The 27,422-nt window shown below is 42.2% G+C and overlaps 2 long non-coding RNA genes across 4 annotated transcripts in view; one reads left to right on the top strand and one right to left on the bottom strand.

Moving 5' to 3' along the window:
- LOC149873708 (uncharacterized) overlaps positions 1–1,067 on the bottom strand; it is a 725,387-nt gene extending 724,320 nt beyond the window's left edge. The window contains exon 1 of the long non-coding RNA XR_016442736.1: positions 175–1,067. This is a non-coding gene — a long non-coding RNA (uncharacterized LOC149873708). The remainder of the gene's footprint in view (positions 1–174) is intronic.
- Positions 30–26,189, top strand: LOC149873707 (uncharacterized). 3 transcript variants are annotated; one of them, XR_016442731.1, is made up of 4 exons: positions 30–250; positions 10,070–10,201; positions 22,506–22,556; positions 24,928–26,189. It is a non-coding gene; the product is annotated as an uncharacterized LOC149873707 (long non-coding RNA). The 3 variants fall into 3 exon arrangements; XR_016442729.1 differs by having other exon boundaries at positions 10,067–10,201; XR_016442735.1 differs by lacking the exon at positions 22,506–22,556 and having other exon boundaries at positions 10,067–10,201.
- Positions 26,190–27,422: the final 1,233 nt, after the last annotated feature.

Below are 27,422 nucleotides of genomic sequence, written 5' to 3'. Positions count from 1 at the left end.
AGCCAGGCGTGTGTGACCCCGGCGGTGGGGAGGCGGGGGAGAGGAGAGGGGGCTCCTGCCGGGCGCTCCGAGGGGGGAGCCGCCGCCGCTGCCGCCTGTGCCCGGCCCCTGCAGCCGCGGGCGCGAGGCGGGGCTGCCCTGGCCCTGGCCCTCCGGCCGCGTCGCCGCACTTACCCCGGGCCGCGGGAGGTGGCCGGCCGCCGGCGGGTCCTGCAGCGTCGCAATCCGCCGCCCGTGGGGGCTGCCAAATGTAAACACTCCGCCATGATTTCTTTGTTTAGATAATTGAACCTGCCTCCCTCTCCCTCTCTGCCTCCCTCTCCCTCTCCCTCTCTCTCTCTTTCTCTCTCTTTTATTTATTTATTTCCAACCCCCCCCCCAACCCCGTCTGCATCACCAGGATGGTTTTCTTGGGAGGGTGGTTAGCTGGTAGCTGCTTTGCACAAGGGTTGCAGGCTGCTGGTTTCGTGGGGGAGGGTTGTTGGGGTTTTGAAATAATAATAATGATAATGATAATGCAAGTTCATTTCCCCCTCCCCTCCCCAATACAACAGCTCCCATGTCTTCTAGAGGCACAGGGAGTGGGGGAAGGGTGGGGGTGACTACATGACAAGGTAGCTTCCACTCATATCTCCTCTGCTGAGCCCCTTCTTCCTTCCCCTTATACTTCTGCCTCCCCTCCCTCTCTAGGAGCATCTGGTACCCACAGCCAAGTTTGCCATGGTGTTTCCTTTCCTTCCCCAGCAGTATTTGCCAAGTTTGCCAGGGTGCTGCCTTTTCAGCCCCAGAGCAGTCCCCACGTTCTTCCTGGTGGCTTCATGGAGTCACCGCTCTGGCATCCCCCCTGTCCCAGAGTAGCTTGGTGCCTGGGCTTGACAAAGAGACCTTCATCCCTTTCTTTCCCTCTTGGAAAACACAGGAGACCGCGCACACATTATGCAGGCCAGGCATCCAGGAGGCATGGGATGAAGATAGGTTTCAGTTTCATAGGGCTTGGCCCCAGATGTTCAACAGACCTTTAATAGAGGTTTAAGCAGATGTTGGGTTTGCTTTGGTTGGAAGGGAATGGAGAGTTCCCTGGGACAAAACTTTTTGTTGCAGAAGCTGTTGGGGAAGCATTGCCCATTTAGTGAAGAGAGGCGTTCTTCACTGGAGAGCTGCCTTCTTGTCAAGGTTTCCCTGTGTTAGATGCTGCCCGTAGTACTTTGCTGTTAAATCTGAAGATCTAAATTCTAAAATCTTGGCATTTGAAGAGTGTAAGGCACTTTGCAAGTATTGATAGGTAAGTGAACCTGACTGTACTTTTTTTTTATTATTACCATTTTACTGAAAGGGAACCCAAACCTGTCACTAGGAAGTGAGAATCCTATGCAGAGAGCTTTGAGGGAAGCAGAGGCACTGAGAGGATTTGATGCCCAGTACTTTTTGGGAGTCCACTGATGTTGCTTAGACTTGGAGCATCTCATGGGAGGCATTCATTCTTCAGGACTTAAAGTGACTTACCTAGCTTCACACAAGAAATCTGTGGAAAAGCTAGGAGCAGACTTTACAGATCCTGGCTCACTGCCCTGCTTAGCCACATATCTGCCTTTCCTTCCTACCAAGATTAAAACATGGACTTTTTCACCACCTGCTTCCCTCACCTATGGTTTGACCCAATTTCCATTAACTCCTACAGGTACCAGAAGGCCCACAGTGAAGTACTGTAGAAGTATAAAATACTGCAAGACAGCAGGTTAAAGATGTGCCTTATAGGCTCACTGAATCAGAAAAGCACGAGAGTTGCATGTACTGGAGGGGGCAGAGAGAACTGGTTATAAAATAAAAAGGGCAAGGAAGCTGAAATTACATATATAAGAAAACAGTTATTAGATACATGATTTTTTGAAACCAAAAATGCTTACTGGCAGTATGCATTTATCTCAATTACCCAACAAGCTTATTTTGCCTTGAGATTTAGACAAATAATGGTCGTCACTAATGGTATCCTATAGGTATTAGCACTGTTCTAGGAACTAAACTTTTGTCTTGGGCTTTACTGTATTTAAACTGTTTTACTAGGATATGATATAGGCTGTATTTTGCAAAGGCATCCAGCCATGTGATCCCTCAAACCTACACAGAATTCTAGTGATCCCATTGCAGAATTCACCATCAACACCAGGAAGCATTCCTGTCTTAAACTCTATGTATGGGGGTCACTGAGGGCATAGACATAGAAGTGACCAGAATTCTATTATGCTCATGTGGAATGTGTCTAGGAAATCAGAAGTTTGTATTTTCAAATTATCACCCACTGGACAGTTAATTCTCAGTCATTTTACTGGGGTTCAGTCTGCACAGCAATCCCCGTAGGCAGTCAGTATGGTTACTTCTGAAAAACCACAACCTTAGGACCACTCCTACTAGCCTGTTGCCCAATGCCCACAAATACTGCTGTTTACCTTCACAGTGACCCTTCCATGCTGTGGTAGTGTTCAAATGATGTAGCCATGAGGATTCCAGAAATTATGCAAAAGTTAAGGATTTCTTTGGGTGATACCTTTTATTGGACCAACTCCAGTAAGTGAATGATGTCTTCCATTGAAAAGCTTATTTAACCCTATCCCAACTATGCAGTTGGTCCAATAAAGGATATTACTCCAAGAAATCTTTGCCCCTACCATCCTATGCATCCTTGCCTTTTCAGTACCTTACTGTCTGAAAGACTAAATGTCCCTACCTACTCCCAATAAATAATGTTCTTAAATTAAATCATCCATGTAGCAAATGTTCTTAAATCATACTCTCCAGTTTCCTCCTCCTCTTCTCTTCTCTTTTTCCTCTTAACTGCAGTCCTGTGTGCTTAAGATTATATCTTTCTTTAGTTTTATATTCTCAAAACACAAATCATTTCTGCCAGCTGTTTCATAATCTCCTTCTTGTGGAGTTTATAAATGTGGCCATTTAAATTCATTTCAGACTAGAACTTGGCATAAAAGTTCACAGTTTATGAGCCAAATTTGAATCGCTACATTTCATTTAAATTCAGGTCTCCGACGTTATTTTAAAAATTTGAATATGTGCAGGAAGACTTCTGCCATTTTTTCCTGTGGTGGCATCATGCTGACCCAATGTCAACTTTACGTCCCTATGTCCATTCTTTCACCTTACAAGAAAGCTTGATTTTTCCAATATGGAGGTGTGCCACAGAAGATATACCTTTGGAGTTATGTCTTGCTGTATTTTAAAAACTAATAATTATAATATTAAACTCTTTGAGCAATCACTCTTGAAAACCATGGCATTGTGCATGCACATGCACATAATGTTTTTTCATAACAGGGGTCTTGCTGGTTAGAGAGCAAAAGCAGTTACTGTGCTGTCTTCAATAGGACAAAGTGCCTTAGTACTCTTTGAAGAATTACTTTTTGTCAAAAATACTGTTGGTCTATTATTAACTATGCATGTTGTGCTATTTTGGTCATAGTAGCTGCAAGAAGCAGAAAGGGAAGAATAGATTATATTAGATTAGATGACATATTTTCTATTCTGCTTTTTCTGTGCACCCATTTAAAAACAAAATCCACTGTTTTTTTTTCTACCTGAACTTCTACAGTCACAGTTCATGAGTCCAGTTAAGTACTATTCCTTTAAAGTTAAAAGGAGATACAGATGTTATTGTTCCTGACTACATGATTGTACAGAACCCAATCTGATGGATCATGTTATGGGTCTCTAGGAATTAAAAGAAGAATTTGTAGAGCCGGAATAAGCACTCAGGTGCCAGTTGCTAGGGCAACTGGAGGGAGCCAGTGACCCACACCTGCTAGTGGTCAGCTGACTGGAAGGGGCAGGGCCCGGCTCCCATTTAAACCCCGGGAATGAGCCCAGGCAGGTAGTTCCTGCTGGCAGCCAGAGGGGAAGGTGCTCTGCTAGACTGAGCTAAGAGGAGTGGGTAGACTGCAGGTATGGCCTGAGATTAGGGAAAGATAAAGCAACCCTGGTGTGGAAGGAAGAATGATGTTGTAGCCAATTGGCAGAGTATAGGACAGGACATAAGAATCCCAAAGAAGGATCCAAGGGTGCCCACACAAGGCACAGCGTACTAGGAAGATGGCGCTGGAAGGGGCGACCTGTTGCAATCCCTTAATTATAATGGAACCTATAGTAAATCCTCTGGTAAGTTGGTGTCAACCAGTTGAAGATGATCAGTGTGTGCAAAGACACTGGACCTGATTATTCTACCACCTTGCTTCTTCTCTAGTCATTTACATTTACATCTATGCAAAGTAGTATAGAAATTGCACCTGCTCAAACTGATAGGATTTATTCTCATCTGGTATAGGTATAAATTATTCCATACTTCACATGTAATACTTTATATTGTAGTAGCACCCACACACATGGCACAATCAGCTTTGACCCACAGTGAAAGCTACTGTTCAAGAGGTGTAAAAATGGCAGCTCCTGTCACCAGGGAATTTGGGATCCAGAAAAATAGATGCACTAACTGGATGAATAAATAAAAGATGAGATTGTGTGTGGAAGATGGGTAGCAAATATTTGGGGAGTTGGCCAGTTGGTAGTAGCTCTCAAACCAACTAGCTTCTTTGTACATTACTGCATAAATTACAAAAGAAGTTGGTTTTAAAGTGCATCTTAAAATTAGTCAGTAATGGCTTTATAGATTGACACTGGGTGCTTTCTCTAGGGTATCACAGGGGTAAGTGGTATGATAAGACTATACTTGTCAAACTTAAGATCACATTTTGAATACATGCAGAGTCTGCTGTGTGTGCTGCCTCATTGTAGAAATACAGATGGGCAAAACTTACTTTATAGGCAGCACTCCAAAGAGTGATTATAACCATTTTATTTCCAACATGATGCCTACCTAAAGAGAAGTACCTTCACTCCTCCCCACTTATTTAATCATTGTGTATCTATACATTTTGGAATGGATAGCACAGTTGCAAAGCTGTTTTCTATATTATTTTATGTTATTTGGCCTTTTATTGACATTGGGAGAGTGGACACAAAGTGGAGAGGTATATAATTAAAAGTATTTTAATTAATGCAATATGACAATATACCACCTAGCGATAGAACAGTTGTTGGTGTGTGAGCATACTGATGCAATGTAATACAATGTTTTCCAAGACAATAGAAAGATTCTATAAAATCATGATGAGAAGAGTCTGTTGGTCAAAAACAGAACACCCAGTTCTTAAAGTGCGGTCAAGGTTAGCTCTAATAGTGTATGTATGAACACCTGCAAGTGGGGTAAGTAAAGACTCGGGAATTGAGTTTCTGTCTTTTTCTCAGGTTGATCAGTTCTTCTCGAGTGTGGGATGGAAACACCAAACAATATGATAAAGTTTTTTTCTTTGAGCACCTTGCACTAAATTAACAAATTACTATTGTAGGATAGCAACATTGCCTTAATTACAACAATTTTCCCCTTGGTGATAGATTATTGTTAGTAATTCATCACTGTAACATATTAATAGTGTGTATTAGTTTTTAAACAGAACAATCATATTAGTAACATACTTGTCATATTAGTGAAAATTAACAAAATGATGAAAAATTGGTACTAAGTGTTTGCAATGCTGGAGCTGCAAGGAAATCACTTCTTCCCTATCTAGCTAATTTCCAGCCACCACATTCCTGGAAAAAAAAAAGAATGTTACACAATGCTCTGCCTGTAAGCATGGTACCTTTTGGAAACATTTGTCACTTCCTTGATGCTAAATGTATATTCTTTTATACTTTTAATACTGTATCTTGTGCCTGTTAAATGCTTGAGTGGTATCATTCACCACCCTTGGTGCTAAACTATTTAAGGCCTACTTCTCTTTTTGTCAGGGATTGAATCTGTACATCATACTCTATAGGACAATACAAGTGCCCATCTAAAGGATTAAGCTGCATCTCCTGCAGAGGCACTCATCTGTGAACTGGACTTAAATAGTCTCAATCATGTCACTTGAATGATGAGTTTGTGTTGTTTTGTTTTGGTGGCAGAAAGTTTCAGGCCGTTGAGAGTAGGTTGCTACCCATCTCTTCACCCTGAGTTACCTTTCTGCCCTTTGGTATTCCTTGAATCTCTTTCTCTGGCTCTTTGCCAACAAGGTATCTTTACTTTTGCTAGCATGAAGAAAGGAGGATATGGGGATCCTTCCAGCCCACTATCAATCACATTCTGAATTGGGCTGTGGGGTGAATAAGGAATTCTAAGGATTAACAATGGCCACTGACTCCTGAAGGGACTGCTGAAGTGGAGTCTCTCTCAATATGCTGAGGTTATATTATAAAATTGGGAGATAAATTTCCAACCCTCTCTGCTATTTGAAAAATACAATGACATACAGCATTTGTGTGCTGGTTGCTTTATTCTCTATGAATCGGTTTCCCTGACTTCCAAACCTCTGCTCAAATGAAATAAAATTAATAGCTTGAGCTTGATTAATTATGAAATTACATGTGTTCGGTTCACTACTTTATTGAAAACAATAAGGAGGTATTGCAAAGTAACAGACCACAGGAATGACAGACAGTCAGGCATCAAGTTGGCTCAGATTTTATCAAATAATCAGTTGAACCAAATCAGCCAAACCGAAATGAGATAGGGTGTCTATTGAATATCCAGAATTTTCAGAAAGCTTTTCATTTAGCTTACAGGCCCATCTGTTTGCCAGGTTACTGCCTCTGAACATGCAATCCAGGAATTCAAGTATTTTAATGGGCTGAGAAGCCTAAATTGGGAGGTAGGATCTTCTGAATTCTGTCTAATGCCAAATATGCTACTGACTTGCTGGGTAAGTCACCTATCCTCTCTGGACCAAAGTCATTGCTGGCATAAGCAGGTGTTATTCCAGTAGAGCCAATGGAGCTTAACCAGACTCTGGCAGTTAGGAATTTACTCCATACGCAAAATATAGTTAATAATAATGACCTACCTCACATAGGTATAGTGAAGTTTAATTATTGTTTGTAAAGTGCTTTAATGGTAGAAAGCCACATGCAAGTCCTAAGATATTAGTTATCCTGCATCGACAGACAAAAAAAAGTGTGCGCGCAAAGGCAAAGTCCATGCTGTGGCTGGGTGAAAATGTCGCTCACTGTTAAAGAGAAAATTCAGTTAAGAGATTTCTGTGCCTGTTTCTTCAAAAAGGATCTGATAGAATCCACACAAAATTTTATCATGGATTTGAATCCAAAGCATACTAGTGCATAACATGTATTTGACTGACATAGACATCTATTACAGATTGATGTGACATGTGCAAAATAGAATAAAAGCTTTGATTGACAACACAGCAATGAAAGAATGGTGTCATCCACACTTGATCTAGTATGGAATATACCTTCCTATTTAGATAAAACAACTGAACTAATGACATAAGGGGATACATTTCAAGAGGCATATGCTACAGAATTAGCACAATGGCCATTGGTATCCACAGTAATAGGCAAGAAGCTTTTACTGCCACTGAGCATTTGCAAGGAAAGCTCAAGGGCCCTAGTGAATTACTGACATAAAAATTTGCACCTAAGAGAAACGGTGTTGGGACCAGAAACTGGTCCGTTCTGTCCCAGGCAGCAGTATGGTGGGCAGTGGTGGGGGAAAGTTTGCTTGGCGCTGTGGTGGTGCCCTATTTTTGTGAACCCCCAAGTCAGCACCTGGGCTGGTGCCCTGCTTGCCTCCCTTACTGATACTATTGGTTGGGACTGTTGACAGGGAACAGCATATGTATTTCATGTGTCCTCTGGGAGTTGGATACCAAGTGGGAACTGCAACACTGAATTTTCTTCAGAAACTGTATCTCGTCGTGCCTGCCCTGTGTCATCAACTTCAACTTCCTTACATTGATTCATTAACCATGGGATACTTGGAGACAAACTAGACCTCACTTGCGAGCTGCTTAGCGCAACGGTAACAGTGTAGACACCCCTCATAGGCCATGTCCAGATGAGCACGGCAGTGCGGTATGTGGCCCCAGAGACCTGTCTGCAGCACCACGTATTCGGCTGTTCCCTGTGCTGCTACTTTGCCCTGGAGGAGGGAATGGGGGTGGAGGAAATGGAGATCTCTGGGTCAAAAAAGCCTGTACAGAAAAAAAAAAAGTGGGGTGGCACATGTGGGGGCAGCACACATTCCCCAAAGCCAGAGCCTGCCTGGCTGGAGCCACACTCCAGCTGCTGGCCTGGCTCCAAGTAACAGGATCACTGCAGCTCCAAGGTCCCCAGGACCCCAGGTAAGGGTGCTGGCCTCAGCTTCCCCTGAAGGGTAACCTGCTGCATGCCAGAGGGTGCATGGCACGGATGTTCCCCAAGGATAAGTAGCAGCAGCACAAGGTATGCCACTGCTTCTTGTCCTTGGGGAAACAAATGTCCATGCTCGTGTAGATGCAGTCATAATGGCCTTCAGATGATGGGGGGGAGAACAATAAAAATAGAGAAACTACTGCCATGAACCTAATCATTCAGGACAATGCACCAGTGTAGCAGAATTCTTCCTGCAGATGTCAGCTTCAGTGCAGCCCCTCTACCCACTCCAGGCCACGGGAGGGGACCCATAGCAGGTTTTTTTACCTGGTGAGAGAAACTGATATATTGACAAAATGCACAGTGCTATTCATGGTGTTCTGCTGTAATCTGCTGCAACATTAAACCAAAGTATATTTGTGAATATGTATTAACACAACCAGAGTATTTCCCTCCTTGGCGATGCACATGTATTTAAAAATAATGCAATACTTTCATTTTCCCCCCCTCCCCATATTGTAAGTTTTGATAAATTTCTTCAAGTACATGGGAAACGAAACGTGATTCTTTTGAAGTCTCATTCTGCTCCACTTAAAGAAAAATTCAGTGGGAATTGTGCCATTTACGTTAACCAAAGTAAAATGGGCTTCATTGAATGTGTTGCTTTTTTGTACTGTTTTAGTCCACGTCGCTGTTCTGGACACCTATTTTAGCAATGGTATGACCACAGTTTTGAAAAAGTCTAAGCTGGTTTGGGCATTCTCCTCTGGCCAAGTTAGCAACACCGTATAAGTCAGGGGACCAGACTCGGAGACCTAAGAAAAGCAAAATTTCTTTTGACTGTAATTGGAGGCTAGTTTGAGAAAAGACTGAGATGCAGCTCCTGAGAGGATCAAAAAGGGTGGCTTTTGTGTCTGTACGCGTAAGTTTAGATACTTAGCAATTTCTCTCTTTATACTAAAGTTTAGGATCCACATTATTTTTTTCTGAATGCAGTATCTCTTTCAGGGTTTAAACTACCTGATATCATTTTACTTCGAAGGGAGAAGGAAATGCAGAAACCAACACTGTGAACGATTTTTTCCAAGGAAAGAAATGATTTTTTTTTTTAACATGGTGCCTGCCCCTCTTCTTCTTATGAATAGATGACATATGGTAAAAGCAGGTTGTGAAACTTTTAATTGTCCTGTTCAGGATTAGTCAGGGGTAGAAGAGAGGAAAAGCTGGCTAAGGGAGATATACAATAGATGAATGTTCTAACAAAAGATGTCTTGCCTTGTGCTTAAAAAGCTTTTATTTCAGAAGGCCTTTGGCAAATGTTCTGTGGATAAATACAGAATGCATCTTCCACTGTGTCAATCCTTTATCTTTCATGAGCACTATATTCATTCTTAAATAAGGCCTTGGCATACCATGTTGCTTTTATTTATGGTTTTATTACCAATTTTAATTGCTGTAACCTTGTACATTTGATGTCTTTTAAACTGCATTTTGCTGTACACCACCTGAGATACTTTGTGGCAATAGGCTGTGCAGAAGCATGTTTCCTTAATGAAGCATGTGTCCTTAATGAATGATTAAGGAAACATTTATTATTTCCATAAAATCTGAAGCTTTGTCAGAGGTTTGGGCTTGATCCTGGTTGCGCTTACACCCATGCAAAAAAGGATGAATTATTCTAGGTCAAAGGAGTTATATGGTGTAAATGAGAGGAGAATCGGTCATTTTATGTCCAGAAGACATTGTAAGCAGGAAATTCTTGTAACTGGGTATCTTTATCTGTGGTCCAACCTGTTTTTTCTTTTATGGCCAGCAGTAAGAAAGGAGGGATGGACAAAAGAAGCTTGCCTTGCTTGGAGATACTGTCAGAAACCAACCTTCGATGCATTTTCAGATAGGGTGTGGGTTTGGAATCTCACTCTAAGGAACAGAAAGGACACACATCAAGGTGAGGCTATTATATTTGGGTGTCTCTGGTAAACTAACAAACAAATAAAAGGATTGTACCATATTCCTTTTTGAAAAGGTATAGCTTAACATCTGATCATCTATTTCAGCTAGTTTTCTACAAATAAAATTGGGGCACTTTCTTTGGAATACTTCTGTTGTATTAAATTTGGAGGGGGAGAGGAAGAAAAAGTCTCTCATTTTTAAGGATTCCTGGAACTTGGTAAACTTAACATCCATATAGGAGTCTTGTAGAATCTATCAGCATTGAAGAAGCAAAGAATAATAATGGTGTTACTATTTGATTCAATCAGAAAGTGAGCTCTGAAATTCTCCTCAATGCCTTAAATTACCACAGAGATGTGGAGAGTAATCTTTGCATAGAGACCTGCTGATAGGAAAATTTAGCTGGATCTAACAAATTAGCAAATAATGTTATTTTGAGATTTCAGTTAAAGCAACTTAATTGACTAATTTCTCAGGCTAGAAAAATCTAACGGTATTTATCCAATGAGTTGAAAGTGATTTGCGCTTTAGCTTGATTCTCAAACTAACCTTACCAGAAAAGATAATCAAACAATACATGCTTGGAGCATTCCTTAGATATGTATTCAGTAGCTAATCCTGCACTACTGACGTCAATAGTGGATGCTCATGCTCAGTGACTTTGCTACAAGAATGATAAAATGGTTCTTTCTTTTACTTTTAGCCTTCAGAAGTTTAAGGCTTCATAATAATGAACAGGTGCATACAGATTTTTAGGCTCCCTGTTGGGAGGCACTCTACCTATGGTGCTTTACACACAAGAACCATAATTAGGGTGCCACTGAACCCAGCAGGCATTAGTTCGCCTGTTGGGTGGTGGCGGAAGCTCAGCGCCTGCCTGCATTGGTCTTGGCCAGCAGATGGGCACTCCAGCAGCCTTCCAGGAGGCTGCCAGACCACTGCTGGGATCTTAGGGGGAACTAAGTTGGGCTTGTGCAGCAGGGGGCTCCCTTCCCCCACCCCCTACACAAGCCACTTGACAGCAGCAGCCTTATGGTTGCTGCACCTGCAGCTGAAGTAGTGGGGAAAATGCCCCCTTTGCCTGCCTTGCAGGCCTGGCCCAGCTCCCTCCAGTACCATGCCCCCCCCCCAATTGTGCAGGCCCAGCCCAATTCCCCCCAGTACCCTAGCAGGGGTTGAGGGGGGGCTCCCTTTCCTGTTCCCTACTCCCCCACTCAGCTGTTCAGGGAGGAGACAGAGCTTTTTCCAGGAGCCTTTTTTGTCTCCTCTGTGTGACAGCCTACAGGTGGGACTGGGCCAGTGCTCACCTGTGAGTGCTGGCTCAGCCCACAAAGGCCCCTGTCATGCAGGCAGAATCACCCAAGATTAATCTTCAATGTGAACCTGTATATAAGTTCACCAAGGTGTGCTGCCCTAGAGTGCCTTCATCTGATACTACATCAGAGGAGGGTTAACTTTTCATGCGATCTGCCATTTTCAAAATGGTCTGCAGACCAGAACATTTGTTATGTTATGATGAGTGCTTTTGGCGGCCTCATCATACAAAAGTGTAGCTTCTGTTCACACCCAGTATAGAATGCTACTGTTAAGGCCCAGTTCTAATAAATGCTGACATTGGTAGCTGTTGTTCCAAAAAGATAGTTAACAGGAAGAACCTTTGGACTGAGAGACTGTAAATACTGCATTAAGAAACACTTCTTAATATCAAAATCTGAATCTGATGGCAAAATTTGTCCCTGTGATCTACCTTTTTATTCTTATCAACAGAAATCTAGTCATGTGGCAATTCATGATAATAGTTACATGAGTAAATCCTCTCCCTTTATGCTATTTACCCACAAGAACCTTCTACAGATGAGGATAACAAAGATCTCATGCTGATATAATGGGAAACAAACTTTTTCACTTAAACACTTCTCATAAAACAATGGCTGGGTTGTCATTCTAAGAAATATCTAATGTTTTTTTATTATATATTTTAAAGTTACATTTGCTGTAACAAAATATTTGGGAAGTAAATTATCCATTGAAGCTTTTGTAATTTATTACATGCTTGCTAATTGTCGGTAATAATCCTTTTCAATTACTATCAAGAAGTAGGTCAGCCAATTTTTAGTGCTTATGAAACTTGCAATTTAGAGCGAGAAGGCATATCAGTAAGTTACATTTTAATATGGTGAGCAAATAGGCTTCTTAGCAACCCTCTTAACCCTAAAAATGATGCAGTGTAGCTTACATATCTAATTTAATACAGGGTTTTTGTACCCTGCTGGGGTTTGCTAATTATATTTACTGTCATTTTATGTATAAATATCTATATAATTAATTATGATTATTCAAATTAATTATCAAAGCTTTTTTTCCCCTTTAAGTTATAAACCAGAAGGAATTCTATGTAGATTGAAATTCTGTGGGATCCCATTTCTCTGTGGGAAAGAGATTTTTTTCTCTCTCTTTGTGTGTCTTTTATTTAGAATTGTTTTTGTCTAATGTGGTTTATGAATGTCAGAAGCAATATGTTGCCAGCCCATTAGCTTCGTGATAGCACAGAAGGCCAGCATCTGAGCACTCCTGTGCCCCAGGTTCAGTGGAGTTCAGGTGTGTGGAAGAGGTGATGTTTCCAGCAAGATGGGGAGGGATGCTTTATTAACAGAGCCTGATCCAAAGTCTGAATTGGGTTCCTGTTACGCAACTTTATTTTCTTGGCTAGTACGTACAGCAGCGCTGGCACCACTCTTAAAAGACATTGCTTACCTGCTCAGTACCTAAAGTGTTATTTGCTAACTAGATAGGTGAGAGAAACGAGGAGGGCAAAAGGTGTTTGTTGGAGGAGGTAAAAATGTAGTTTCCAGAATAAAAGAAGGAAAGCTAAATTCAGTGGGGAATTACATGCTTGAATACATAGAGGAAGGGAGAATAGACGGAAGAGAATAAAGCAGACAGTCTGCCTGAATCAGCCTTTCTGCCCCAAACCAAATCTCAGCACAACCAAATGTACACAGACGTTTTGTGAGAGTGAATTTAGTACTCATGAAAGCAAGAGGCTAACAATACTGTCTTAAATATAGACCAGTGTAGGCAGCTTCATACGCAGTTCTAGCAACACACTCTATAATCCACATACAATCCCACTGCATGATTATGATTAGTTGTGTTGAACCTTATTGCGATTGTGCAGCTTACAAAAATAGGCACTAATTGGGCCATCAAAGTCAATGCTCTTTGTAACTTTGGGTAGTATTTGAGTTGAGGTCTTTTCTTTCTTGTTATTCTATACTATGACTATATACCCGTATACCACTACCATTCAGCATAGTGTACAACCAGACCATATTCTTCTGTTTAGTCACAGAATACATAAAACATTTCCAACCGTGCTGTTGTAGCAGTAGAGTTTAAAACAGCTATATGTCATTTGGAAAATAAGGTATGTGGAAAGCTGGGAAGATTTCCAGATGACAAAGTTATTTAGTAGCAGAATTAGAGACAACTGAATGGAAACTTAGCTATCACAATAGCAAAAAAAAAAATATTGTTGATAAATATGATGATTTGGTTTAGAAGGAACAGATTTAACATACTGTTGGGTTCTAAATGAACTAGGCAACTCAACTAAGACATCTGATCAATGTATAAATAAAATTAGAGAGTATATAAAATGTGGAAAACAAGGAAAATATTGTAATATGCAATTACAGACTGTTGGTACATTTTGCATGAAAGTATTCATTTCTGGTCACATCATCTCAAAATATACAGTAAAAAAAATCAAAAAAGGTCCAGAGATAGGTAACAAAAATGAATAAAGACCTGGAGAGACTTCCATATTAAGAGAGATTTAAAAGATTAGGGCTGTGTAGTTGAAAGAGAGATTAATAAGTGGAGACTTCTTAGAGATATATAAAATAATTAATAGTATAGAAGAGGTCAATTGGGTACTCCTAGTCACCCTTCCCCATAATGTAAGAACAAAGGGGCATCTATTAAATTGAAAAGAAATAAATTTAAAACTGATAAAAAGAAATACTTTTTATATACAATGCATAATTAGCCTGTTGAACTCACTGCAAAAAGCTATCATTATGCCCAAGAGCTTAGTAGGATTCTAAAAAAGGATTATGCACTTATTTGGATAATGAGAATGCCCAAGCATACCATAGGACGAAAATGATTGGGGGTGGAATTTTTTTTTTTTTTTAACTCTCATGCTTCAAGGCATAAGCCACGTGTTATTTGCCTGGCTTTAGGAAGAAACTTTATATGAACAGATTATTTTGCAAAGGTCCATGATGAGTTTCCTTGGATATTTTACTGAATTGTTTGGCACTGGCCACTTACTAGTAAAGATATGGCACTGGACCACCATTATGATTACCTAGCATGGGATCCTGTCTAGACTTCTGTAAAACTGTAAGAACAGTTTGCCATAAATAAAGATGAACCAGAACTCCAGTGGCTAGAGAAGTGTTAGATAGTTTCATAGTAGCTAGGGTCTGGAGGGACCTGAACAGATCATCTAGCCCAACCCCCTGCCACAGGCAGGAATGAATGCTGGGTTCACAAGACCCCAGACAGGTGATCATCCAACCTCCTCTTGAATTTGCCCAAGGTAGGGGCGAGGACCACTTCACTGGGAAGTTGGTTCTAGATTTTGGCCACCCTAACTGTAAAAAAATTGCCTTCTGATCTCTAACCTAAACCTATTCTCCAGCAGCTTATTACCATTGCTCCTTGTCACCCCAGCTGGTGCTGGGGAGAAAAGGGCTCTACCTATTTGCTGTTGATCTTCCCTGATGAGTTTGTAGGCAGCCACCACGTCCCCCCTCAGCCACCTCTTGCTGAGGCTGAACAGGTTCAGGTCCTTCAGTCTCTCCTCATAGGCCTCTCACCAAGTGAGTGGCCCTCCTCTGAACCCTCTCCAGGCTGGCCACGTCCCTTTTGAAGTGCGGCACCCAGTACTGAACGCAGTACTCCAACTGCAGCCTGACCAAATTCACAGAGAGGGAGTATCACCTCTCTGGACCAGCTTGAGATGCATCTTTGGATGCATGGCAAAGTATGGCTGGCCATGCTGGCTCTGGTCTGGCAATGGTGGCTTGTGTTCATCTTGGAATCAGTAGTGACTCCAAGATCCCGTTCCACCTCTGTGCTTTCAAGAGGGGAACTCCCCCGCCTGTATGTATGCTGTGGATTCCTTCTCCCAAGGTGCAGCACCCTGCATTTATCTATGTTGAACCCCATCCTATTCTCATCTGCCCACTTCTGTAGCCTGTCTAAATCTATTTGCAGCCTCTCTCTCCCTTCAAGTGTGTCCACCTCGCCCCACATCTTAGTGTCATCAGCAAACTTGGACACCCCCTCGTCCCAGTCGCTGATGAAGATGTTACATAGTGCGGGCCTGAGGACCGAGCCCTGGGGTACCCCACTACTCAACCGAGCCCTGGGGTACCCCACCGCTCACATCTCGCCAGGTTGAGTACAACCCGTCCACCACTACTCTCTGGGTGTGCCCCATCAGCCAATTTTTTACCCATCTAACTGTGCAGGCATCGATGCCACAGTCGCTTAATTTATTGATGAGGATGGGGTGAGAGACCGTGTCAAAGGCCTTCTTAAAGTCTAGAAAGACTACATCCATGGCGATACCATCATCCAAAGATTTAGTCACCTGGTCATAAAAGGCAACCAGGTTGGTCAGGCAGGACCTGCCTTTGATGAACCCATGCTGATTGCCCCTGAGCATGATCTCCCCTGCGGGCCCCCCACACATGTGCTCCTTGATGATCTTGCCGAGCACCGAGGTGAGGCTTACAGGCCTATAGTTACCTGGGTCCTCCCTTTCTTGAAAATTGGGATCACATTAGCCAGTCAGTCTGTTAGATCAGTCTCTATATCAGCTTGATGTCTGCTGCATGAAAACTATCAGCAATGGATTTTTGTGATATAGATGCTTCGGGGCTGACCTGAAAGTCTACCCTCATTTCACAGAGGCAAGGCTTTTCTTTTTAAAGGCATGTGGATTGTCACAAAACTAATGAACAAACTGCATATTATTGTTTTTTTCTTGCAAAGCTTTTTGTGGCATTACAAATATTAACAGAAGCCAGTTACTCCATGGAGGTCATTATTCTGATTTACTTTGCTTTCTCAATTTAGCCATTTTTCATAGTACCACATTTCTTTTCTCCTTTCAGTCCTTATAAAATGGCAGCCTATTCTGCTATAGTGATGGACCTATAATATTGAAATCAATGGAACAATACTTTAGGTGATGACCTGGCCCAATGTCATTTTAATAGGTCTTCAGTGTGTTTGGCCATTAATAAGGAATTCTGTAATCTCAATCCAAGAAGTGGTGTAGTTTCACTTATGTCTTCTTTCTCTGCTGCACATTTTCCTCTCTTCTATCCCCACACTTGCTCTGCTCTCTCTCATATATATATATTGTGTAAAAATGTGTGTGACAACGATATCGGCCATCATGCTCTGAAAGGGTAATTTTTTTCTTGGAAAGAAGCATGGACGTGATGCAGAGTTCCTCCAGCTTTACTGGAGGCTAAAGTGTCACCTGCCCCTATAGGTAGAAGACTCTTCCTGAACCCTGTGTTTTCCATCTGGAGTTCAGCTTACCAACCATTAGAGTCTCAAACCAATATCAGAACCACCAAATAAACAACCCAGAGTGACATTTTCTATTTTTTTTAAATGAAGATAATAATGTACTGTATTCTGACAGTGATGAAAACAAAAGGAGAAGAATGCTTGAAAAGCAGGTAGTTCTCAGAGAAAGTAAAAGGACACAAAAATAAAACAGGAATGAATTAACATTTGAGATTAATTCTTAAAATTTAATATGAAGTGTTTTTAAAAAACTGTTTCCATGAATTTTATTATGCTGTGTAAAATTAACATTAAATCTAGCTATTTTTCCATAAAAGTGTAAGAAAAAAATATATAAATTCAGTATATAGTGGACAGCCATGCTGGCTGTCATTCAGAACCTTACCTTCTACAAGCCTATCGTGCATAGACTCCTTGATAACTTTTTCCAGGATTTTCCCTGGGATAGAAGTTAGGCTAATTGTCCTATAGTTAGCAGGTCCTCTCTCCTTCTTGAGGATGGGCATAACATTGGCCCTCTTCTAGTCTTCAGGGACCTCCCACAAGTGTCATGAGTTTTGGAAAAATTTTACCAGAGGTTCCGTGATGACTGGCCAGCTCCTTCAGCACTCTCAGATGAAGTTCATCCAGTCCTGCTGACTTATAAAATGTCGAACTTTTCTAATGGATCACACACCAGCTTGATGTCAACATTAGGAAGGCAGTCATTCCCATTATGAAATTTATCTATTACGATTTTCCCCTTAGTCTGGCGAAATACCAAAGCAAAGTAGTCGTTCAGGAGTTCAGTTTTCTCCTGAATGTCGGTAACCAGTTGTTCTGAGTTGTTAACCATTTGTTTTCCTCCTGTTCCCTACATACCTAAAGAAGGACTTCTTATTGTCCTTGATTTCTGTTGCTAGTTCAGACAAAGACTATTTGGATCTTTATTAGTGTGTGTTTTTAAAATCAAAGAATTTATAGAAGATTTTACAACTTGCTTATAATTTTGAAAATTAGGGCACTTCGAAAAACGTAGAATCCCAATATAGAATTTCTTAATTAGATCTATATTATGCATTGGTATGCTTTAGAGGTGCATTGCAAACTTTTCTTAGTAATGGCTAATCTCATATTGAAGTCTCAGATGCCCTTATGAAAAAGATATATTGTTTTTATTAATCTATGGCCCCATCTATATATTACATTTAAGATGTGATTGGCCATTTATTCGCATCTTACATGGTCACCTGGTCACATGCATTGGCGATGCATAGGGGTGCATGTGCACCCCCTGAGATTGGCGGTGCATCTTCTGCAAAGACTGCCGTTGACACTGTTGGCAGTGCCTGCAGGTGGTTGCCACTTGCCACTCCTCCCCTCACCACCAACGCCGCTGGCAGCCTCTGCATGCAGCCCCCAATCACTGCTGGCTGACACCGCCACTGCCAGCAGCGTCTGCAGGTGGCTGCCAACCACTGGACAGCGCTCGCCACCCCACACCACTGACAGGGTCACGGCCACCTACGGGAGTTCACCGCTTGCCACCGCCATGCTGCCACTGAGTGTGGCACCATACCCTCCCAGCCTCCAGGGGCATGCAGTGTTCATGGTCACATGTTCAGTTAGTTAAATGATGTGATAAAGAGGAATATGCTACAAAGTTATTCCCCAAAATATAGAATAACTTTGAAGCTGCTTCCTATCATGCTGTTAACTGAATGTGTGGCTAGGAGCCCTGTCAGCTGACTGGAGCTCTCAGCTGGGAGGGCCCATGTGCACCCCCAAGTCTGGAAGACTTCAGCTGATGCTGGCTCCCAGCCACAGGAATGTATGCCCCCGTAGTTAGGAGCCCCATCAGCTGACAGGGTTCTCAGCCTCTGGAGTACCTCATGCATTTCTGGCTGTGAGACTATTTGTCATGGTGTCCCAGCTTCAGGGGTGTATGGACCACCCCCACAGCTGGGATACTGTGTCAGTTGTGGTCTCCCTGCCATGGGGACCCCTGGGGTGCCACTAATGCTGGGAGCCCAGGACAGCTGATGAGGCTCCCGGCCACAAGAGCTTGCTTCTTGCTGCTGCATGGGGAGCCCAAGACTGGGTTTCCCCTCCTCCAGCTATAAAAAGTTGCAATGAGATCTGATATGCAATCCCAAAAAATCATGCTTCCTGCCATGCACATGTGGCATGGCAGGAAGTGCAGCTGTGTGGATTGCACGTGAAATCCCAACACGCCTTTACCTGCACATGTAGGGGGACTCTATAGCCAATGCTATTTAAATTGGACTACATTCAGGATGACCAGCTAGTAACCAGAATAACCAAGTACTTCAAAGTACTTCACAGGATTAATACTGAAATAGTCTATGTCTCTACTTTTAGGATTTAGCCCATAGACCCAATCCAATTTGTTGGCCAACCTGGTATGGGTCATTCAACCCATGGGGCCAAACAGCTGGGTACCACTAGTATAATCCATTAATGCCAATGAAAAACTATTTTCTAAATTCCCTTTTAAATTCAGCTAATTTTGTACCCCTCATGAAAGTAGAATGCTTTAATTGCTATTGGCCTGCCCTGCACTATATGTTAATCCTACTATGGCATATCTACAGATGTTTAGCTGCGCAGTAAGTGTCATGTGTTTACACGTGCACCCCTATAAGGCTGGAGTAAACCAATTTACTCCACAGCAGGATAGTACTTGTAAAAACTGGAGTAAAAAAAACTCCACAGTAGCATGTGTATAGATGCTGTCCTTGATGGCTGGATCATGAATGTGCTTCAGTGTGGGGGCTGCCTGTCAGGCTCCACACTGAAGCACACTTATGCCCCAGCCAGCCCATCTGCAACATATTGAGCTGGGGGGAGCAGTCTCACGCTGGCAGGTTGGCCCCTGGGATTCCATCAGCTAGGGCTTCTCTGACCCAGCTCAACATGCTGTGCTCCTGGGCACACTTGGAGCCCTGTACCTGGGAGCAATAAACTCCAAAGCAATAAGCTCCAGAGTTTATTCAAGTGTATTAATATGTGCATGTAGGTGCACCCTTAGAAGCTGAAAAAAATCTTCCTGCAGGTATAAGGCTTGCATTTCTAGTTCAGCAAAAACGTGTAACACCAAACTTTAAGGTCTCTGACCCATAACAGAATTTTGGCCTCCTGACTAATTTGTGAACAGGGTTTATGAGAATTTGACACTTGTAGGGAGAGAAAGAGGCAAGTTGTTCCTCCCCCCTCCCGGCAAACTGACTAATGGTAGAAGAAAGGGAACAAAGAAAAGAGAAAAATGGAACAATAGTGACAGATGCTAGAACAGGGTATACCATACCCATAGCTCAGTGATTGTCAACCAAGGTACTAGTGCACACTGGAATTCTTCAAGATTCTTTGAATGGTGCTACAGGAAGTGTGAGGAAATAAGCAAGGTGTGAGAAGATAAACAGATATGGGCAGGCCGTCTCTGCCTGACTTCCCCTGCTACTGCAAGAAAGTAACAATTGCAATAGATTAATTTGTTTTTGAAATTATGTGCAACTGAAGTCACAAAAGTTATGGAGGGGGAGTCTAACAACAGGTTCCTTGAGTCTCAAAAGGTTGAGAAACATGGATATAGCCCATAGAAAGGAAAGTTACTGGAAAGAAGGGAGGGGAAGAAGAAGAAAGGAAACAAAGCTTTTCTCCTTCTTCATAAAGTTCTAAGGCATATGAGAATTTTATGATAGAAGGACTAAGATGACCAATCTTTGACATTCAGTTGCAAATTATACCACAGCCTAGTTTTTCCAGGGAGGACAAGCACATCTTCATTTATAAATGTATACAGTGCACAATCATACATTCAATATAAAAAGTCTTCATTTTTTTCCCCCCTGAAACAAACAAAAACCTTTGTCCCCAAAACACTGATCTGTATTACAGTTGGAGAAGATGCAATGATGTCATGCAGAAAGAGACCTCTTGATTTGTTACTGACACTTATTTCTGTAACACAATGCTAGTTGATTCTTCAGGGCAGAAAGCCTGCATTTTCTCTTGCCTTGAGCAAAATTCCCTAAAAACTGTTAGGCAGGAAATTTAATATCCAATATCCTACCATATTCACACTTCATTATCCCACTATAGGTTCACATGCAACCAGAAAAAGAGATGAAGGAAAAATGCTGTGCAAAAAATAACAGCATGACTCTGAATACCTTAATGCTTTCAGAGAATCCTAATGCATACAGTATTTTCACGTGACTTTGTTTTTAATATCCATTCCAATACATCTAATTATATGCTTTACTTGATACTGAATTAGTTGCTTGGAAAGATTTAAAGAAATATGTCAGAAGATACTGGTCTAGATCTTAAGCCAGGAGAGGTCAAAATGGTAGATCCGGCTGGTAGCTGGCCTTCATTTCCCAGCAGCCCCTACCCATGTTGCTGCAGCCAGTTTCCACAGAGATCTGAGGGGCAGCAGGGCCATGATATCGTGGGGCCAGGTTTCCATGGAGACTGGCCCCAGCAGTACTGGCAGAGTATGCAGCTGGGCGGGGAGCTGCTCCAGGGCTGGAATCTTGTGGCAGTGAAAGCGTGGCCCAGAGCTGCGATCTGTTACCTTCATGCCCCTGCCTGGGGTGTGCAGGCATCATAATGCAGCTATCCTCTGGCTCTGAAACATGCTATCACTGCTGCAAGATCCCAGGCACAGAGCAGGTCCCCACCCAGCCACACACCACACCAGTGCTGCTGGGCCCAGTCTCAATGGAAGCCCTGGCCTTGCACTGTCCTGGCCCCGCTGCTCCTGGGATGTCCACTGGCCACAGCAACATGGGTAGAGACTGCTGGGAAATGGAGTCTGCTGCAGGCCAGATCTGCGCCCCCACCCCTCTCTGCAAGCTATGGCCAAGAAGCACTGAACTCATAGAAGAAATCATACACATTTGAAAGAAAACCTTGAGCAAACCACACTTGTCCAGGCTATGGCATATGCCAAGATAAGCCTTTGTTTTCTCACCAAGGTCTTTTTTTTTTTTTTTATCATTTTTGCAATGAAAAGGGGTTGGGCATGATCTGGTCTAATAGGAGATCCCCCTTATGTAAGAGGGAAATATATCCAATTGGTGTAGAAACTAATCAACATTACACTAGGCACTTTGAGTAGCTAGTTAGCTCCAGCTGGGACTGAACAGGTGACCTCTTAACCCATTTTCTTGTCCATTGTCACTTCAGGTCAGCCCAGATAGCTGCACAATACATTTATTCATAGAAGGAGCTTTTTGACCCTGGGTTCTCCAGCTCTGTTTCCCAGCTCCTGCCTGGTCTCCAGTTTCTTCCCTTCCTCTTGTTTCCTGACTTTGGGTCTTCTTCTGCATAAGGGAATTTTTGTCTGTTTATTTTCTCTGTTACACTCTGAGATGTTTTATGTGTAAAACAACCTTGGAGGAGCTTCAAGAGCTTGGAAACACATCAGTATGGAACTAGTATTCCTGAAAGGCCTTAGAGTGATTACCTCAGTTTATTCTTAAACAGATGCAACATAGCAGCTAGCTACACTCCCCATACCTCCCAAGAACCTCCAAGCTGAACCTTAGGAATCCCATCTGGGGTCAGTGGTATTGCTTATTCTGCATGCCTTGTCAATCCTTAGCTATTTGAAACTTGCCAAAAAGTATGCCCATTAATATCACATGTAATGGTGATTTTTTTTTTTAAAGGATGAAGACTATAAAGATCATTTCACATAGGCCACTGGATTCTGTCACATGGTAGTAACTGCTGTTCTTTACCAATTTGTGCTGGATTCTTGTGTGGGGTGGCCTGCCCAGGTCCTGATCCTGCCACACATGGCTGGGAAGTTTGGCAGCAGGGTAGCATTGGCAGTGTTAATTGCCTCCATGGACTGGATCTGACCTGCAGGTCAGGAGTTTAGCACTTATGGACTGGACAGATAGTAGACGGTTTTAATAAGCACACATATGGAAGTGTTCTACATAACTCTAGCAATGCTTTGGAACTCAGCTCTATCATTGCTACCCCTTGCTGATAAAACCCTCATACTCCACTATATTTTATGCATCTACACCTATACATATATTGTACATGTATACAAAGTTAATGGGACTACTCTTGTGAGAGAGGTTTGGTCTATAAATCTGAGTATAGGAATTATAATCACACCTTGTATATCCACTGTGAGGTAGACTATGAAAGAGACTGGCTTAGTCATCCTGCCCTAGCATAAGCAAGAGAAAAGCCTTTGCTAAATTACTGATAATTGAACAATTCCTGAAAATGATACACTAACAGAAGTGAGAATGATGAAACAGCCCAGGGGCCCATGCTGTTAAAATGAACCCTAGCAGATAGGAATTCTGTTTCTTTACAAAATTTTTGTTCTCTTGCATTCTTTTTACATGAGCTATTTTTCATGTGTAGTATTGGTGTAAATTATGCACAGCAGACTTATTCATTTAATAGGTTCAGGTCAGAGAGTTATTGTATTTCAGCAGTTGGTGTTCAGGGATTTTGTAATTTATGAAGTTTATTAATTTAGCAGGTATTTGTTTAAAATGCCATTTTCCCCTTCACTAGGCATTTGCTGTAAAACAGAAAGTGTCTTGTCAACATAGCAGAATTCCACAGAAATTCCCTTATTATGATACAGGTGTGAAAGTCTATGAAATTAGACAAAATAGCTAAAGAATACAACTAGGAATAAAATTAGCCACATAAGGAGGTAAAATAACAGTCTTGCCTTTTTTTTTCCTCCAAGAAATAAGGTGGGTGAGAATCTGAAGGAGAGTGTTAACAGACCATATCTTGTAGTTCACTGGGTAGTACAGCAGGTAGCAACAATTAAAAGAATAGGTAAATGCCAGCCTCTCAGAACAGTAATTTTGCAACCATGTTGAAATTGGTGTACTTGATTATCTGGAGCTAAATTCTACCTCATACCACTGCACAGAATAGTGGGAAGACGTTAGGAACTTTCTGCTGCATTGTGCAGCCCAGTTGTCCAGCTTCCAGGGGAATTCAGAATAAATATCGAGAGGGTTTTTCAGGAAAATACAGCACCCAAAAGAAGAGGGGGTGGAGGATAAAGCATTAGCCCCCTGCTTATTAGCTAACCATAAGGGGCAGCTATGCTGCACTGAAGTGGCACATCAATTTATACTCCTACAAGTGCCTGCAACACCATGATAGGGTATAGGCCTATGACAATGTAGCTCTACTTCACTTAGTACAGAAAGGTATTTTGGGGGCAAAGCCTAACACTTCTACAGTATCCAGAGTTGCCAGTTGTCTTTAAATTTATGGACCATCTGTAAAGATAGATGAGAAGTACCCATCCAAAAAGTCTTGGAGGGGGAGGGAAAGAGCCATCAGTAATACAATCTAAGCAACTGGGAGCTCTGTGAAGAGGCTGGAGGCAAGTATTCATGGCCGAGCAGAGTAGTGCTACCCGAGCAGGAGTGTGGCATCCTGCAGGGAGCATTTTCTCAGTGCTTTGTAACCCAGGGGATCCTCCATAGCTCTCTTTTCCCCCAAAACAATATGCTGCTAAATATCATCACCTACCTCTAATTCTGTTCACCTTACAGGTAGGTAGATAGTAGTCCTTTTTGGGAGTGTGTGTGGAGCAGGTTGGGGGATGGCTGGGGGAGGGGAGGCAGCATTACAGTTGGAGGTATTGGGGTATAGGGTTAAGTGGGGGGCCTCTTGAGGAGTCAAACCATTGCTGCAGTCAATCAGGGTTGCCAACCCTGCCCCCCACCCTTTTTTTAAACTGATAATCTGCAGTAAGAAAAAAGAAAAAAGGCAGTATATATGTTTTTACTGATAAGCTCCTGATAAACTCTTTACTAGCACCCATTTGGTTTTGTTGTCTTTTTTTATTTTTATTTTTTTTACCACTATAGTTGGAATTAAACCCCTAAATTGGAACCTGCCCCCAGGAGAGGAATTGTTTTCCCCAGTGTCAAATTATCAGTTTTGGGATATAGCGATTAAAAACTCCAGTTAAACACTTAAACTGGAACCAACAGCCAGTTTGAAATATGTTTGCATTTAGCCTAACATCTGATTTTCTTTCATATGATATTTCTTCCTACCATAATAGTTTTTTCTTTATTTTAGGGATCAGAGACATAACGTATCATGTTCGCCTGAGAGCAAGCACAGCTTTTTCCTGGGGTCTGGCATCCCATATGCTTTGTGTATACATCAAGGGTCATCTGTTGTGCTTAAAAATATGGTGCAAATTATTTTACCAGTATATTGCTAATGCTCACATCTACAGTCTTATGTAAAATTAATTTTCTCTTTTGTCTGTAGTTGCAACTTGGAACACTTTCCTTATATGCACTATAAAATGTTAATAGCAAAATTTAGTATGACTTTATGACTGTGGTGTCATTTTTCTCAGCTTGATCAGCTCTTTCAAATGGCATCATTATGATCAAAGTTGTTTACAGTAATAAAGCAAGAATAGTTTCAATAAAATAGTAGGTGCCTTTACAGTTAAAGAGTATCTGGCATTTAAGAATGCAGTAGCTACTTTTTCTGTGGGTGCAGAATCATAATAAGTCCACAACATAACAGAGTTAATGCATGTAATTACAAGATTGCCCCCTAAGGATTTGAGGGCATGGAAAGAGACAACACAAAATACATTATGAATCTGAAAGTGAAGAGAAGAGAGATAAATTGTATGTATTGGTGATATAAGGAAAAATAACTGCACCAAAGCTCTGAATGTCAGAAACTAGTTTATTTTAATTCAACATCATTCTTCACTGATAAACTTGTCACAGATTATTGATTTGTAAGAAGAACATGGTGACACTTTAAATTAAGGTACATTTATAAATATTTTACTAATGTTACATGATTAATAGAAAATACTTTAAAAAAATACATAATTGTAGGTATGCCCCAACATGTGGGAACACATATGGATGGTTTTTCAAAAGATTCTAATAAATGATGTGCTAGCTACTAGTTACAAAGCATTAATAAAGTGTAGCATATAACATTTTTTATAAAACATAGGTCACTTCAAAATGTTAAGAGAGATCTCATAGTATTACAGAGGCATAAATGACAAGTGAAGGTACATGGGAATGGTGAAGCAGGCCCATTGACTATAATGCAAGTGCTTGGACCTCATAAAACCACTGCATTAACAAAAACATAGAGTAAAATCTAGATTTGGCATGTTTACATACATTTCAAAACAGAACTGTGCACTGATACCCAAGCTAGCTTTGTATGCATGAGCTTGAGACCTGGAAGTAGTGTAGGCATGTCAGCATGTCACCGCACCTGGACTTCTGCTTCTCAGCAGAGACAATTGACCTAGGGACAGCGCCAAGCTAATACAACTATATTGCTTCAAATTCCAGAGCTACCATAGAATCAGTGGACTGGAAGGGACCTGGAAGACCATCAAGTCTGGTCCCCTACCATAGGCAGGAGATTAATGAGCTCAAATTAGCTCAACAAGGTGCCTCCTTTTGAACACCTCCAAGGATGGCAACCACACCATGTTGACCTGACCTAAGATAACACTATCTCTGAGGTATGCTTTGGTTCCTGTTTTTCCCACATGGTCAATAAAGGGATTCCCCAGGAGGGTTTGGCAGGATCAGGGGGACTGGTGGTGGGGCAGAGGGACTCTTCCCCACCCCCTTAGATTAGAACCAGGGGTATTTTTAGCCCTCCATCCCAGATGAACAACTCCACCTCATCCTATACACCCTTCCTCCAACTTACTTGCTCTGGCCCTGGCACTGGTGAATGCTAGTAATACTGGTACTGGAAGTGTTTTTCAGGATGGGTGAGAGGGGAGCATTGTTCATCTAGAGATGGGGAGAGGGACCAGTGCCAGGGAGGGGGTAGGAAAGTGCAGCCCCACAACTTTCCCAGCCCTGAGGCTGTGCTGGGAATGTACAGAAATTCTAGACAGATTAGTGTAAAAATGGTTAACCTGATCCAAGCTGAGTGTACCTTGGAGTTAACATTAACTTAGATTGGCTCAGCCATTTTTAGACTGATCTAATTGTCCTGAACATCTGTACAGTTCACCCTTGGATTCACCTAAGTGGTACAAGGTCTGTATCTGGGTGAACCAATTCAGACTGGATGGCCATTTTTAACCCAATCTAACCTTGGGAGCTGAGTGGGTGTATGTGTGCAGCCAGCACGTGTGCCCCTCTACCCACACTCACCAGCAGTGGAGGCAGCGGCACCTGATCCTGTAGGGTAAGCAAGGAGAAAGTAGGGAGCCGGCACAGCTGCAGAGGATCCAGAGGGGGCTCCCCCTCAAGCCCACTTAAGTGAGCTAGCAGAGAGCCGCACTCCCGAGCAGTGTGCACGAACAGAGCGTGTGAACAGGCATGCTCTGAAAGGACACGTTAGCGTTCGCACAAGGCAGGCATGCAGCAGAAGCCAGGAAGCAGTCTGCAGCAAGAAAGGGAGGAAGACTCACAGCTTCACGGACTAGTAAGAACATGGGGAGCGGCTGCTAGGAACCACAACCTGGTGGTAAGGACGTGGAGGGTGGTCGCTAGGGCCCCCACGCCAGTTGTGCCACCTACCCTGGGCTCCTCCGAGGCCTCCACCCAGATGGA

Source organism: Crocodylus siamensis, chromosome 1 (genome assembly GCF_052110815.1).
Source record: "Crocodylus siamensis isolate JL-2025a chromosome 1, ASM5211081v1, whole genome shotgun sequence".
Taxonomy (NCBI): domain Eukaryota; kingdom Metazoa; phylum Chordata; order Crocodylia; family Crocodylidae; genus Crocodylus; species Crocodylus siamensis.
Note: the sequence above shows the minus strand (reverse complement) of the source record. Positions and strands in the feature narration are given on the sequence as shown.